At 29.4% G+C, this 765-nt stretch overlaps 1 pseudogene; it reads right to left on the reverse strand.

Moving 5' to 3' along the window:
* Window positions 1-211: 211 nt before the first annotated feature.
* On the reverse strand, window positions 212-264 carry LOC116561888 (annotated as a pseudogene).
* Between the last annotated feature and the right edge of the window lie 501 nt (window positions 265-765).

The following is a 765-nucleotide window of genomic DNA, read 5'->3' on the forward strand; positions in this document are numbered from 1 at the left end:
TTTGTTTTTGCTTTTCTGGTTCCTTCAGGTGCATCACAAGGTTTTTATTTGAAATCTTTTTACTTTTTTGATGTAGCTGTTTATAGCTGTAAACCTTCTTTTACTACTGTTTTAAATATGCAATATATTTTAGTACATTGTATTTTCATTTTCATTTGTTTTAAAGTATTTTTATTTTCAAAATTATTTATTTATTTATTTTTATATTGGAGGGTTTCCCACCAGAAAGTTCACTAGAAAAATTCTAAAAGAGCTGTAACACTTATTAATATATTTTAACATTTCCTCCTTAATTTCTTCATTGACCCTTTAATTGTTCAGAAACTTGTTGTTTAATTTTCAAGTGTTCATATATTTGCCAAAGTTCTTCTTGTTTTTGATATCTAGTTTTATTCCATTGCAGCCACATAAGATATTTGATATGATTTTCACGTTTTGAATTAGTTGAAACTTATTTTGTGACCTATGGTCTATCCTGGTAAATGTTCCATGTACTGGTCAAAAAAATGTGTATTCTGTAGCAGTTGGATACATTGTCTGTAAATGTCAATTAGGTCCATTTGGTGTAGATTGTAATTCAATTCCAATGCTGCTTTGTTGACTTTTGTCTGGATTATCTGTCCATCACTGGGAGTGGGCGGTGACATTTTCTACTATTTTCATATTGCAATGTATTTCTCCCTTTAGATATATTAATATTTCCTTTACATATTTGGGTGCTCCGGTGATGGGAGCATATATATGTACAATTGTTATTTACTGTTG

The sequence above is a fragment of the Sapajus apella genome, unplaced genomic scaffold (genome assembly GCF_009761245.1).
Source record: "Sapajus apella isolate SASKATOON/1434 unplaced genomic scaffold, GSC_monkey_1.0 scaffold30, whole genome shotgun sequence".
Lineage (NCBI taxonomy): Eukaryota > Metazoa > Chordata > Mammalia > Primates > Cebidae > Sapajus > Sapajus apella.